General features: G+C 38.0%; 1 protein-coding gene across 3 annotated transcripts in view; it reads left to right on the forward strand.

The window, feature by feature from the left end:
- Positions 1–15,387, forward strand: part of PRICKLE2 (prickle planar cell polarity protein 2) — a 353,317-nt gene that overhangs the window by 183,235 nt on the left and 154,695 nt on the right. The window lies entirely within an intron of this gene.

The raw sequence follows: 15,387 nt of genomic DNA on the forward strand, positions 1-15,387 counted from the left end.
TCTCAGATGAACAACTCCTGCTAAGTCAGGTGGGAGGGAGATCAGAGGGGAATGGTGGACTGTCCTTGGTGGAAGGTTCCACGTCAGTATTCTCATATTGTTATTATTACATTGAGATGCTCTAAAATGTTATTGATGGTGTGCTGGCACTGGAAGTTTCATCTCTGACATATATCGGTTGGGTCATTTGTCTCTGTGTCCCAGGTAACTCCAACTACAAGTTGCAAAACAACTGCTGATTTGCATGGGTAGAGGGGATTTCCTTCCTGGCAATTCCCTACATTGATGAAACCACAGATCCAGACAAAAAATGATGGTAATAACGGTCCTTAGAAAACCACATTTTAAACTGTATACACTTCGGAGCTGTTGGCTAGCTTTCTACAATGTGAACTGGGAAATAGAGTGTCTGATGAAATATAGGGACTCCTGGGGATAATCTGGGCTTCAGAGATCAGCTAGCACTTCCTTACAGAGATCCTTCATATTGGAAGCTATGCTGGGGCCAGGCTTGAAGTCATTCCTTATCTGCTGGAGAAATTGATTGGAGATAGTCTTGCAGTGGGAAGCAGAACCCTAGACTCCGAGGGCTACCCTGCCCTATTATCTCTAACTAGGATCACATGTTTGGTGCTGACCAGCTCAAAAGCCAGATGTGCAAAAAAACCAACAGATGGGATTTCTAGCCCAGGGGAGTGATGGGGATCTCATAAAGTCCCCATGCTGTGCTGGATTGGGTGATTTTTTGAATTACAGGGGGAGAGAGAGACAGAGACAGACAGATACAGAGAGAGACACAGACATAGAGACAGAGACAAAGGGATTTGGAGACAGAGACAGGGAGAAAGAGAGACAGAGACACAAAGACAAAGAGAGATAGATACAGAGAGAGACAGACACAAAGACAGACAGGCAGACAAATAGCACAAAGACAAAGAGGGAAAGAGATTCCTTTCACCCTAGTTCAGAGACTAACCAATGTGTCTTTGTGAGGGTTTGAAGAGCAATAATGAAATTTGGGTTATGATATACCCTAAATTCATCCTAAATTGGCTTGATTTGGGTTAGAATTACTGTGTTTAGAAATATTCCAAATGTCCAGGTGCTTCCAACAATAACAAAAAAAAAAAAAAACCCAGTAATTTAGAACCCTGGGTTCTTGAAGCTTATGTTCAAGGAGTTCCCTCTCTGGATTATTCTACTGGGTAAAGAGTTTGGGCTTAACAATAAGACTGTATCTACTCTGTGAAGACCCCCCAAATAATACTGAACATCTTTTATCTTCAGAAGATGGGTGGCCAGGTGATAAATTGTTTTAGCCATGACAACTTGTGAAATGGACAAAAATAGAAATTGTCCTCGGGGACAAGGGTGACTTTGGAACCATTAAAAATCACACAGTTCAAACACCATCTAGAAACATTAATTTAAGTGTTGGTATGACGAATGTGTGATTTTGGGGGGAGCAGCAGTGAGTAATACTACAAATCGAACAGCATCTATATCAGGATTCTCTCTATAAATGAAATAAGAATGTGAAATGACACAGAGTTAAATAAAAGTATACTGAGCTTAGCCAAAGTGGGAAATTTCAAGGACCTCAGTGGGAGTGCTCACTGAGGGAGCAAAGACTCCATTTCCCAGGATGGCAGGAGGCCAGTGCATTGTGGATGGCTATCTAGAAGATGGAACATAAGCTTCTTTGGAGAAGGGGCTGTTTCTTTCTTTGTGCATTTCTTAAGTATTAGAACACTTGGTTCATATAAAAGGCACTTAATAAATGCATGTTTGTTTGTTTGACTGACTGCTAAGAGGTTTCATGGAGGTATCTGCTGGTTAAAGTGAGGAAGAAGAGATGAGCCAAGATGGCAGCTGAGGGATGATTGCTCTCCAGTGCTCTAAGTATATTGCCTGAGGCAAGCGAGCTGGGCGCTCTATTGAAGACTGGAAGCCATGGGGCAAGGGCAGGGTAGTGCCTAAGGCAAGTCAACCCTGCACTGGAACCTAGAATGGGTCAGAGAAGTGAGAAGCAGCAGACCCTGGCAGAAGCTGGTTTTTAAGCAATGATGCAATCAATGCTGTCCAAACTGAAAGCTTACATTGCCTCACCCTACCTTGTCCTAATTTGAGACGTGAGTCATTTGGAAGAGCTTATTTCAGTCAGTCAACAAGCATTTAGCTAGTCAATCAACAAACACGGATTAATTCTGTCCTACATGTAAGGCATTATGCTAGGGCTTTTTTTTTGGGGGGGGGGGGAATCAGCAGTCCTTGCCCTCAAGGAGATCACATTCCTAGTTGGGGAGACAATACATAAACAGGTTCCTACAAGTTAACTATATGGTATATGGAAGGTAATCTTAGAAATAAGGTTACCCAGAGCTATCTAGAGGGACTGGGCAGCCCCCCTGGAATTTGATGAATTTAATGAAGCTAGGGAAACTCAGGAGGGAGACTATCCATGGTATGGTGGTCACCCAGTAGAAAGACTTGGTGACAGACAATGAAGTGCGTTCAAAAACAAATATGGCCCATGGAGCCCGATCATAGAGTACTACAGTGGGGGGAGTGAAGGTTAATGAGGACATGGGTAGGAGGGCCTAAGTCTGACCTCAGACAGTGACTAGCTGGGTGATCTTGGACAGACAAGTCAGTTAATCTCTGTCTGCCTCAGTTTTTTCCACTATAAAAATGAGGGAAATAATAACACCTAATTCTAGGGTTGTTGTAAAGACCAAATGAGATATTTGGAAAACATTTGGAAAAACTTAAAGCACTAGATCTGTTCCAATTATTATTAGTGGATAGAGAGCCAATTTTGGACTCAGGATGACCCAGCATCAAGTCTCTGAGGACCTAAGACCTGGCTCTAAAGCCACTGAACTCCCTAGTAGTCCAGACAAAGGCCTAAGACCCTTGAGAGGTCCCCCTTAGCTGCAAAGGAAAGTGAGAAATTCTATGAATAGCTGACAAGATTCTTCAAGCTATATCCTCATATGCCATAGTATTCTGTAACATCAACACAAAGGCATGCACAGCAGAGGTTGGCGAAAATTATATTTGAAAATATGGTTTAGGGAGCAGCTAGGTAGTGCAGTGGGTAGAACACCAGTCCTGAAGACAGGAGGACCTGACTTCAAATTTGGTCTCAGACACTTAACACCTCCTAGCTGTGTGACCCTGGGCAAGTCACTTAACCCCAACTGCCTCAGTCAAAAAAAAAATTACATATATATATATATATATATATATATAATATTTATATATATAAAGAATATATATAATATATTTTCTATTATATATTTCTAAATATAGATTTAATATATTTATATTTTATATGTTTATATTTATATACCATATATATATATATATATATATATATATATATATATATATATATATATATATATATATGGTTTAGAATCAAGAAATGAAAGATAATAGTAATCATTCACATTTATTTGGCATTTTTAAGTTTGAAAAAGCACTTGTTTGTTCATTTTTTTTAGGGAGATGCTGCTGTTAGTGTTTGCTTATATATATAGTGTTTATATATATAATATATTTATATTTTATTTTATAAAATATATTTATATTTTATATTATATATGTATAAATATATATTTAATATATAATATATTTATATTTTATATTATATAGTATATATATAATATATTTATATTTTATATTATATATGTATATATAATATATAATATATTTATATTTTATATTATATATTTATATTTTATTTTATATATTTATATTTATATACCAAATATATATAAATATATTTATATATATATTATATATATGATTTAGAATCAAGAAATGAAAGATAATAGTAATCATTCACATTTATTTGGCATTGTTAAGTTTGAAAAAGCACTTGTTTATTCATCTTTTTAAGGGAGATGCTGCTGCTAGTGTCTCAGTGTTATAAATCAGGAAGGGATTTGTCAGAGTTTTACCCAGAGTTAAGTTGTGACAAAGTGTTTCAAGCAGAATTTGATCCCAGCACTTTCTCCCCAGCACTGTGTCTCTTAGAGATCTCAGATGCTTGTTGTCTACTTGTGATGGATACTTTCTTTAAGATACTGTTTCAACATCAAAGGCAGAGAAGGTTTTCTTAGTAGGATTGCCATGGAGGAAGATGCTTTACTATTGCCTTTACTATTGCTGCCACTGCATTTCTAGGACTCCTAGGATTTTTTAGCTGAAAGTTTCTAGATCTTTTGGGCTCTCCATAATAGAATATGAGCTGCTTGAGAGTAGGATGGTTTCTCATTTCTATTTCCATATACAGTGATTTGTATCGAGGGTCTGAGACGTCCTTTTCCACTCATTCATTCATTCATTCATTCATTCAAGAATGAGAAGCAACAAACCTAACAGTAATACAAATAAGAGGTGGATGCTAAGGTAATAAAACTCAGGTCAAATATAATGGATGATGGTTTCAATTTGCTAAAAGAGTGAAAATATCAGTGTATTTTTTTCAGATATTTTTATGGGAAATTCTCTACACAGGGAGAGTAAAGTCAAATCAGCAACTATTTATTAAATGGCCTGCTAAGTGCTAGGCACTGTGCTAAGTTAGGGGATACAAAAAAAGGACAGAAAAAACCATTTCCTTTTCTTTAGGAGCTTATAGTTTCATGGGGAGATACATGACAACGATATGCAAACAAAGTATATACAGGATAAATTGGGGCCAACTGAGAGAAAGAAGACCACAGTATTGAGGGGGAGTCAGGAACAGCTTCTTGGAGAAGGTGAGCTTTTAGCTGAGATTTGAAGGATGCCTGGGATAGGTTATCTCTTAGGAAGTCACTGGTATGTCAGAGCAGAATGTGTCAATAAGGAAATTGAAAAGGAAATAACTCCTGGGAAAAAGAAAAAAGAGTTAGGAGACGTTAGGTGTGTCAGAAAGTGAATGACATTAAGAAAGAATAAATTGACTAACTTTCCAGGGAATGACTGGTTACAAGTGTTGGAGACATTTCAAAATTAGCCATCCATATGCAGTCATGTCATTCACAGATTAGAGAAAAGGTCAAAGTAAATACCAGAGGAGGAGAAAAGATAAAGGTGAGAGGCCATAGACTGAAGTGGAAAGACTGTGATTTGTGAAATCCAGAGTCTACTCTTAGCTCTGACAGTTACTAGCTAATCTACCATGCATGGACTCATTACTTTAAAATCCTTCAGCTTGAGTGTCTCTCTTGTTATTCTCTTGTTTTTCAGTCATATATGACTCTACATGACCCTATTTGGGATTTTCTTGACAGTGATACTGAAGTGGTTTGTCATTTCCTTCTCCAATTCATTTTATATATGAGGAAACTGAGGCAAACAGGGTTAAGCGACTTGCTCAGGGTCACACAGTATTGGAGGGTAGATTTGAACTCAAGACAATGAGTCTTCTTGACTTCAGGTTTTATTCACTATACCATCTTGTTATAGTAACAACAATGATGATGATGATAAAGCATTAATAATAATTCATTTTTATTTACTACTTTCAGTTTAGAAAATATTCATTATTACTTTCTAAAATATATAATATTCACTTATTCATCTTATAGGGACCAAACTATTCAGAGACACAAATAAAAAAAGTAGAATGACACGTTTGGGAAGTACCAACCAGGTTAGTTTGGCTAAAATTTTGTGTGTGTGTGTGTGTGTGTGTGTGTGTGTGTGTGTGTGTGTGTGTGAGAGAGAGAGAGAGAGAGAGAGAGAGAGAGAGAGAGAGAGAGAGAGAGAGAAGGGAGGGAGGGAGGGAGAAGAAAATAATAGGAAACATAATATGAAATAATTCTAGGAAAAAATGATCTGGAGCTAGCCTTTGAATAGTTTTAAAGAATGCAAATTTTCCCAGAAGTTGGGAGTAATTGAAGGTGCTTGAATAGAAGAATCACATGGTCAGACCTGCACTTTAGGGAAATGATCTTGGCAATTGTGAGGAAAACAGGTTGGAGAGGAGTGGATCCAGAAGGATGGAGACCTTTATTGTAACAGTGAAGGTGAATCATGATAAGGCCTGAACAAGGGTCATGGTTGTGGAATTGAGCAATGAGAGATGCTGTGGAGGAAAATTCACAAGGTAGCCTTTGTAAGTGGTTGGATATCAGAAGTGAGGGAGGCTGGCCAATTGGGAGTGCCTAAGGTGATTTAAAAAAAAAAAAACAGTGGGGGAACCTTTATTAGAGATAGAGAAGGTTGGGGGGGGAGTGGATTTCAGGAGATGATGGCATGAGTCCTATTTTGGATGTTTTGATTTTGAGATGGTATAGGATGCACATGTTCAGATCAAGAAGCAGTTGGTAAAGTGGGTGACAAGCTCAGGAAAGAGGGGAAAGCTGCATGTGTAGGTTTTAACATCCTCAGGATAGAGATAATGCTTAGGATTGATAAATTACAATTATGCTCCCATATCACAACTTTCCCCATTGTGGTTTCAATGTAATGTGGGTCAGCATAAGAAATTTAATGGGAATTTTAGGGGGGTTTTGCAGAAGCCACAGACAATATTCATACAAAGGCTAGCAGATGACACAGAAAAAAGTTTAAAAACCCAGAAGTGCATAAATATGTATATAGAATTTTATATAATATCAACATATTTTACATCTTAATATTGGAGATATCCTATAGAGGAAAAGGAAAAAATGAGACTTCTTTGGTATGAAGGGAGGGCTAACATTTTTACATAGATTTTCCAGATCTCAGGGTTGCCTTGCCCCAACACCCTCAATGTGAAAGGGATAACTCAATCACTTTCTGGAGGTGTTATGTTTCTCCTTTGTATCCGTGATGTCTAGTACCTCACCTTGCAAAAGCAGAAAATCTATCAATTTTTGCTGAATTGAACTGAGCATGGTCAATAATAATAGTTAATATTTATATAGTACTTGAAAGGTTTGCAAAAGCCTTTTATATGTGTTTTCTCACTTTATCCTTATGGAGGTAGGCACTATCATTATCCCCATTTTACTGATGAGAAAACTGAAACTCAGTTAAATTATATGGCCAAAGTCACAGAGCTACTAAATGTCTGAGATAGGATTTGATCCCAAAGTATATAATAGAAAGTAGTATATGAATCTGGACTCATCCCTGCCCTTAGCTTGAGGATCTTTGAACAAATACATATATATATATTCATACACACATGTATTATATATGAATAATAATTGGACATGATATGCTTTATAACATTATGTATATATTATATATGTGACATAAATCATGTTATATATATATAGTATATATGTAACATTATATATATGTAACTTTTTTTTTGCAGCCCTGTGTATTTTATTTCATGCATTTAAAAACATGGCTTCAAGATTCAGACTTCTAGCATTAGCTGTTAGACTATGGCCAGTAGCAACTTTTGCTGCTTCTTAGGGTTTCCTTGTTGCTCATCTTTCATTCTCGAAGGGAACCACAAGGTCAGGGAGGTGATACTATGACAGGCGGGTGAAGTGGATTGAAGTGAGGAAGAGTTGTGCGAAGTCACCAACTTCACTTTTTCCACCAGAGCCTTCTGGGTCCAGTGGCCAGATGTAGATCAGGGGTTCCTTACGGATTTTTTAAAACAAAGATGGCCAGTTTGACCAAAAAGGATAGGGACCCCAGCTCCCCAAAATCATTGATGAAAGGGCTACAATTCCCAGTGTCATTGACAAAGGTATACAGTATCTTATTTTCCCCTAATTTTTGCAAATTACTCTGAAAACTTGCCCCCACACACACACTTTGTGTATTGGTAAGAGTACCCTTGTGTTCCTCTCATGTTTTTACATATTTTAAAGCATTTTCTGTTATTATAGCATTAATGTAACTTGTGGTGATTTTGAAAACTTTCCCTTTTGCTTTAAGAGCCATAAGTAAAGCTTTCATGATGCTCCAGATCTCTTACATTGATAACCCCCACACACCATTTTTAAGAAACTGTCACTATATGATCAATGGGGTATTCTTCCTGTCTATTATGTCCTGGAGGTTTTCTGGCTATCGTTTACTTAAATTGATCCCTGGAGTCGGTGAAATTATCCATCATTCACTCTTGCTCCAGAACTAGTCTTTCTCCCCTCAGTTTGTCTAACCATGGACTGGACTTGAAGGTGGCAATTTACCAGGGGCCACCACCCAGTCAGAAGCCCTGCCCTACCCTCTAGCATCTCAACCCAATGCTACCACATGCATCCAGACGCACAGCCTCACCATCAACCCAGAATGCCTGCTAACCAAGATATGCCCATCCCTTCCTGGCTCCATGGTATGTCCAGGGTGGGTCCCAGCTGGCCATCTGCTCTTCAGTTCTGTCATCTCAAATCTTCTGTTGGGCTCAGGCAGCTTTAACCGCCCTGTTTTCTAATTCCAAATCTGGGGTTTAAAGCAACCCAGACTGCCTTGCGGATCAGAGCGTATCCAACTGAGAATGGGGAGAGTTGCGAGAAGGAAGAGTTCATAGAACTGTGGTGGACTTAGCCAGAAACCTGGCACCATTGCCCCATAAAGGTTGGGAGCCACTGGTTTAACTCAGCCATATAATTTTCCTTTTGTTGGGGAAGGCTGGAACATACGCTCCAATTGCAAGTGGTGTCATGTGCATGGGAGGCCATGATGTGATCTTTGAATTGAGTTTGGTCATGGGTGATGCATTTCTGGGTTAGAGGTTTCATGGAAGAATCAGTGTCGTGACTTTGCTCAGGGGTTCATTTGTACGCACTAGTTTGGCAATTTCTTGTCTTGTTTGTTTGGAGCTTCCATGTAGCCGCAAAAAATGAGCCCTGGCTTGGGGGGCAAAGCATGAAGAATTGCAAACAGCTCTGAAGGCAATCAGGCAGTGAGGCTTAAAGCAATTTTGTTCTTTCTGCCGCTCTTTTCTATTCACCTTTTTGTTAAGTTTTCTGAAAAATTGAAGTGGGACTCAATCCCAAGGAGGTTAGTATAGTGACAGAAAGCAAAGACATGGATGGACTAAAATGTTCAGAGCAGTATTGTTTATGAGAATAGAAATCAGAACATGAGATGAATGCTCAGTGATTGAGGAAGACCTGAATAAAAGGTAGCCTATGAATATAATGAAATATTTTATTGTAAGGAAAGCCTAGTTTGAGAAGTCTTGTATGAACTAATGTGGAGTCAACATACCAAGTGGCCATATTGCCTACAACACAATAAATCAAGGGAATGTAGAGAGGCAAACAAAAATTCTCAGTCAGTGTGAGCATTACTAATACCATGTTTTGAAAGTTAAAATGAAATTTTGCCTTTCTATTAACACGTCAACAATTAAAATTCAAAGACGGTTTTTTGGAGGGAGAAGGATGTAGGATAATAGATTTAGAACTGGAAGAAACCACATAAAATATCAAGTGCAATTCCCTTATTTACAGATTTTTAAAATTGGGTCCAGGAAGATTTCAGTGATTAGCTCAGTTAGTTACATTTTTTGTAGGGTTATTTGGGTATTTGGAGGAAAGTATCTGTTTTATTAAAATAAATTACAATACATTTTTAGAGTACATTCCCAAAGAGATATCAGGGAGAAGAAGGGGAGTCACAAAAGATTCTGAGTGTCTTTGTTATGAGCAGGTTTGCTTTCTGATAAGAAGAGTACCAGACAGTGTGGTCTAGTAGATAGAGTGCTGTATTTGGAGTTTTGAAGGCCTGGATTTGTGTTCGGCCTCTGACACATAATGGTTCTAAGTGCCTGAGCAAATCACTGAACCCTGTCTGGCCATTTAGGAAACTGTAAAGATTCTTTACACCAATGAAATCCCAAACCCAGACATTTACTCATTCCCTCTCCACCTCCTCCAAAAAAATTTGGTAAGTAGTAGCAGGCAGTGAAAATGGCTGAGAGGGGAAGGTGACTTTTTAATATATGCATGAGATCCAAGAAGGAATCCGTGGGGCAGAAAAACATTGACCAAATTTTTTAAAAATCCCTAACGAGATGAATTCAAGGTAGAAACTGGTTAGGGATGAGGGTGGGGGCTGTGTCTTTCCTATTTCTTCTCTGGAGAATAAATCCTGATTCCATAGTTCCATCTTGTCCCTGATACTTCCTGTATGACCTTGAGAACATGGCTAGTACTTGCTACCTGTGTGACCTTGAAAAGGTCATTTGAAATCCCTGAACTCAGTGTGCTAACCTGTGAAGGGATGGAGGTCAGACTCTAAAATATCTTCCAGGTCTACGTCTCATATCCTATTTAATCCTTGACATCAAATACTCACAAGCTTCCCACAGACTCTTCCTCATCTGCCCATGTCTCCCTCTGTATCCCCATGTCTTTGTCTTATAGAAAAAGTGGGGGCAGAAGTGGGGGAGGGAAGCTGTTCATTGCTGGAGGATTCTTTGCATTGAGATCATCTGTGTGTTTGTTTCTTTCCACACTGTATCAATGACTTCTGGATCTCTGTGCCTGGTGATACACAACTATAAAAGAACAAAACTCATAAATAAAAAAAGAGAAGGCAAAAGTAGGTTTTAATAATGAGGCTGCTGCTTAATCGCATCAGGAGCTGAGGGAAAGAGTCATTAAATATTTATTGAATTGTATTCATTAACATTTTCCTGGGCTTCCACTGGACAGTCAACCCCTCCAGAGAGTTTCAGAGTCTGCTGTAGTGAAAGAAGAGGGAGCTGTTTTCAAACGGAAATATATAAATCTATTATTATTAACTCACATCTGTTTGAAGGCCCTCAAGTATTTTAAAATACTGACACTCACAGGGAAGGTTCAGTTGGAATTTCAAGAACTGATCATGAACTTGTCTATGGGTGGTTGTTGAGACCCAGGTCAAAGCTACTACATCAAAAAGGCTAATGATGAGACCCCCTCTGTGACTGCCTTCACATCTATTACAAGCTGCCCTTTGATTTTTGGGGGCTTACCATTCCACATCTGCTTTAGATGCTGCACCGGTCATTTCTTTGGCCATCATTAACTAAATTACAACCTACTATGTGCAAAGTCAGTGCTTGGTGCTTTGGGTAATACCAAGAAGAATGAGATAGGGTCCCTTCCCTCCAAAAACTTACCTCCAGAGGGAGTTAAGAGGAATTCACAAAATGGCTATTATATGATGGAAAATTTTGATTGTGTCAATCCCCTCCCCCTCCCCCAATGCTGTAGGTCATGCAGAGAACAATGGAGAGGCACATGGAGTATTCACATAAGAGCAGTGGGGAATCCATTCCAAGTATAAAATTGCAAAAAAGCCTCATCAGAGAAATGTGGGAATGAAAAGGATGGGCTGGTCACATGACAAGAGCAAGGGATAGCCAGTCGATGGCCCTTGGATTCTGTTGACATCTTCATGTTATCAAAGGAAAGCATGGACTATCTCCTCCTTCTGTTTCAGATTACCTTCCATCTATCCCATATCTTTCTTGTATACATTTAGTTCTTTTACAAGTTGTCTCTCCTTTTAGATCGTATTCTCCTTGAGGGCAGGAATAATGTTTTTTGCTTTCTTTTTAGCTTTAGAAGTTCACTCTTAGTAGAAACATAATGAATGCATATCGACTAACCCAGTGTAGTAAATCTATGGGGAGACACGGGTGAGAATTGTACAGATTTGTTGGAGTCTGTGTCATTGGAGGGAAATGCTCCACAGCATTGGAATTTTGGAGTAAGGTGGGAAATAGGATAGGTGTCTTTAGAAAAAAATGCAAACAATATTCCCAGAAGGAGGAGAGGCCGTTTTTGGATAAATGGATCAGTGATGATTTCATGGGGGAAGAACATTTGAACTAGGCCTGGAACAGGATTTAGACAAACAAAGGCTTGGGGGCAATTAATTCCAGAATCTAATTTAAACAAAAGCAAGTGATCCAGTGTGATTAGACCATCAGGTAGATCTGTATACCTCTCTGCACATATATCACATGTGTGTTTTACACACTCATAGATGCATATGTGTGCACACATGCTCACCTATATGTGTATGTATAATACATGCACTGACCACAGCATAGAGAGCTTGGGAAAACCATAAGTCATGGATTTTGCTTCAAGAAATTGCCTGAATGGATAGCTTTGTGTTTAGCTAAATCGGAAGACCACGCAGATTACATCAGCAAAATTGCAGCCTCAGTCAAGGTTCCCTTCCAAATATAGCCTGCTGTGGACATTGCAGGATAGAGACGGACCTCAGCTGGTGTGGAATTCAATCACCATGCATTAAAAAGTAATTCAGCATTCAGAGCAGTGAATGCATTTGTTATTTTTAGGCAATGTTATAACCCCTTTGATTTGGGCTTTACACAGAGCAGTGTTTCTCAAATGAAGTATCAGAGCTTCCAGAAGGGTCAGGGGGGGAGGGTGCATGAGTGGGGACCAGAGGTGCAGCTCCTGGAACAGCTGTTTGCTGTCGCCGTAGGATAAGCAAGTTTTCACCATCTCCTGAGACCTCACCTTGAATTCGATCCTGTCCAGCCTATGATACCTACTCTAGTGCCAGGTGGGAGAGAGATTATAGGCCATTTGTTGAGGGACATTTAACACAAGGGGTCTCACGAACTCATGGGGTTTCTCAGAATGAATGAATCATTAAGTGAAAAAATATTTTAATTAGTTGCCAAGTCCTGTACTAAGCATTGAGATAGAAATACAGAAGCTAAGTGGGTCTGTGATATCGGTGAATATCCATTCTGATCGGGAAGATGAAATATATAGAGGATGTGGCCAGGGGAGGATGTATAGTTCTGAACAGTCCCAGGAGCCATAAGAGAACAGATTGTCACACAGTTTCTGGGACTGATGGCGGTATTGATTTATTAGGATTCTAGTGATAAAGGTCCCTGGTGTACACAGACCCTGGAGTGATCAGCCTGCATGAACAATGACCAGAGTCTGTCTTCCCCGAGAATCACTGATTTTACAAGGTCTTTTGGGGAAGGAACATCGCCAAGTTAGTTTGCCTGAAACCACGGTTAAAGTTATCTCTCCTGCTCCTCGTTCCAGCACTTCCCTTCCATGTGCTCAGCTAGTCACCAAGTTCTGTGTCCTGGGGTCAGGAATTTTTCAAAAGCAACACGCCCACTGGTTCTGCCTGAATGTAGGGGCAAATATTTGGGACAGAAAGCTTCAGCAGGCATACTATATTCATAAAAAGAGATTTTCTTCCATTCATTTTTAATCAGTGAGTAAGGATTTTAAGGCCAGCTCCAGATAATAACAAAACGCAGATATAATAAACTACAAAACATGGGAAATGATGATGATGGTGGAAACAGGGAAACAATGTGGAGACTTCTGTGAACTGATGCAATGTGAAGAAAACAGAGCCAGGAAAACTACATACACCATTACTAAAATAGTGCAATTGGGAAGAAAACAAAATAATCAAAATTGAATATTGTGAAATTATATTGACCAATTTTGGCCTGCTAAGAAAAAAATGTGAGAAGGCACCATTGATCCTATGACCCATTCTTTACAAAGATGGGTGTGAAATATTTCATATGATATCAGAATTTTTTGAGATGTCAGTTGGTTTTGCTGACTTGTTTCCCATATCTTTTTTCTTTTTTGTTACATGATAGTAGCTTTTAAAACTTGTTTGTATCTTAGATTCCATTCTCAGTTTAGTAAAACATATAAACCTCTTCTCAGAATGATACTTTAAATGCATAAAAATATGTAAAATTATAAAGTAAATAAATCATATTCAAAGACAGTTATTAAAATAAACAGAAAAAAGTTCACGGACTCCAGGCTAAGAAAGCCTGTTGCAGGGGATAAACTTCTGAGAGAAGGAGAGAGGAATACATTTGGAAATAAAGGTAATAGAAAGACAAAAGATATCAATAAAATTAAAAGTCAAACAACCTTAAGAGAGTTATCTATCATTTATATTTTAGTGTAGATTGGTTTAATAAAATTATTTTACTCTTGAATACCTTGCTAAAGTTAGCCCACTCTAATAATAAAGCTATTCCCATTTACTGAGATGATAAAAGAGAGATAGAGGAATAATTTTGTTATATGGGGCCCTTTAGAGAATCAAACATCATGGAATTTAAAGCTGGTTAAAGATCCCTTAGTCCAACCCCTTCATTTTATACATGTGCAAGTTGTGTCCCAGAAAAAATAATTGCCCACTTTCACAGGGAACAGGTCACAGAGTTAGAATTCAAGCCAAAAATATTTGTTTCCAAAACTAAAGTCATCTTTCTATTCTTTCTACTATCCCACATTTCTTAAATAGAGACTGACCTGGAGGGTCTCTAAGTACAGTAACTTTCATCATCTTAGGATAGTATATATCTTAGAATAGTTAGGCTTATTAGGGGAAGGAAAAGACCAGGAAATGGAGAGATGCCAAATATAACTTCACTAGAGATGATGGAAGGATGTACAAAGCTTTTTAATAGTAATGTATTATATAAATTTAAGCTATTATTATCATCTTTATTAGAATTCAATTAGGGCTTTTACATTGGGTAGTCTGGGAGCCAACCTAGATTCTTCCCAAGGTGACAGTTCTTTGACCCACTCATTTATTCAATATGCCATTTTTAAGTCTCCAAATATAGACTTATTTGCAAGGATTTCCTGTAATAATTTACTATTCTTTATTGCAATGGATGTGTTTAGTTCTTCTGCTCTTTCACATATTCTTATTTCTCTGAGTCCTAGCACATGATCTATTTTTTGTAGAAGTACGGTGTGGTCCTGAGCAATACGTATATTCTTTAAGTTCAAATTCAGAATACAACATAAGCCATTCAGATTCTAATCCCTTTGCAGTGGCCCAGATTTGCGAGTAACAGAGATGAGGGTCATGACTGACTCATTTGCTGCTGAAAATGGCTCTGTACATTTTCTTTGGCACTCAGTGTCTACCCTATGACATATAGTCTACTCTATGAACAGTATGATACTGGAATCCAAGTGAATTATATCTTTCCAAAAGGCAGAAAGGCAGAAAAGCAAGAGAATCATCCTATTCTACTTATTCTGTCTCCAGGTACTCAGAATCAATAATAAAATTTGACTTCTTAAGAATCATTCTTTCTGCTATTGGCCACCCTTGTTTAATAAACATTCAGCAAATATCTATTAAGCTCTTGCTGTGGGCCTTAATTAAATGATGCCTGAATATGTACTATGATAGTGTATATAATATGATAATATGAATATGTAAATTATTCTTGGATATATAAGCAGGGTTATTTTTTTTCCATTTTCTTAAACTGTTCATGAAAATAATAAAATTTAGAAACTGGACAGAATGGGGGCTACTCTAAAGTGTGAAATCTACCTGGCTTATATATATACATGTATGTATATATATATATATATATATATATACATACACATATATATATACATATATATTATATATATGTGTATA

This window comes from Sminthopsis crassicaudata, chromosome 1 (genome assembly GCF_048593235.1).
Source record: "Sminthopsis crassicaudata isolate SCR6 chromosome 1, ASM4859323v1, whole genome shotgun sequence".
NCBI classification, from domain to species: domain Eukaryota; kingdom Metazoa; phylum Chordata; class Mammalia; order Dasyuromorphia; family Dasyuridae; genus Sminthopsis; species Sminthopsis crassicaudata.